The sequence below is a fragment of the Tigriopus californicus genome, chromosome 5 (genome assembly GCF_007210705.1).
Source record: "Tigriopus californicus strain San Diego chromosome 5, Tcal_SD_v2.1, whole genome shotgun sequence".
Lineage (NCBI taxonomy): Eukaryota > Metazoa > Arthropoda > Copepoda > Harpacticoida > Harpacticidae > Tigriopus > Tigriopus californicus.
Genome location: NC_081444.1, coordinates 10,147,223 through 10,147,905, shown reverse-complemented (window position 1 = coordinate 10,147,905; position 683 = coordinate 10,147,223).

Here is a 683-nt window from a genome sequence, read left to right as displayed (position 1 = left end):
AACCAGTTCAAGATGACCGAAATCCTCTCAGTAAAAGGGCAAACATTTTAAGACGAAAAATGGAAGTATATTTGTTTTCCAAAAAAGTACCTGGATTTGTGCTATTCAACATTGCCGCCTGCAAAAAGTCCGACAACTAATGTAGTCAATAATGCATTGCAGTTTTTTCTCAGACATCCCCTCCAATTTTCTCCGAAAGTAGTAAGTAATACAGAGAATTGCAACCAAGGGCGGCCACGTTGAATAGCAGTGATTCGTGGGGAGAATTAAAACATTTTGTTTTTTTAAGTTTCATCAGAGTTTTGGCCCGATATTCTTATTATTATTCATTGTCATTATCATTCATTATATTTACGCAGCTTTAAAGTTTACATCTCCTCAATTAAATTCTGTTGGACCGAAAGACCTGATTCCGAGGAACTTTATTCAGCAATTGTCAGGTAGGATATCCTCCATTAGCTTGATCGAGTATGTTACCCCAAATTTTCCAACTCTCCACATTTCCATGACCTAGGCTACAGGAAAGCTTTGTATGCTTGATAATTTCTAATACTGCTTTTCTATCTTGACCTTTTCTGCCAACAATCAGTAATCGAGATTAGAAAGGGTCAAATTTTTTAAATGTGAAATAATTAAAATATACCGGGTGCTTGCGAATCCTTTTCCGTTCTTTTGACCAATTT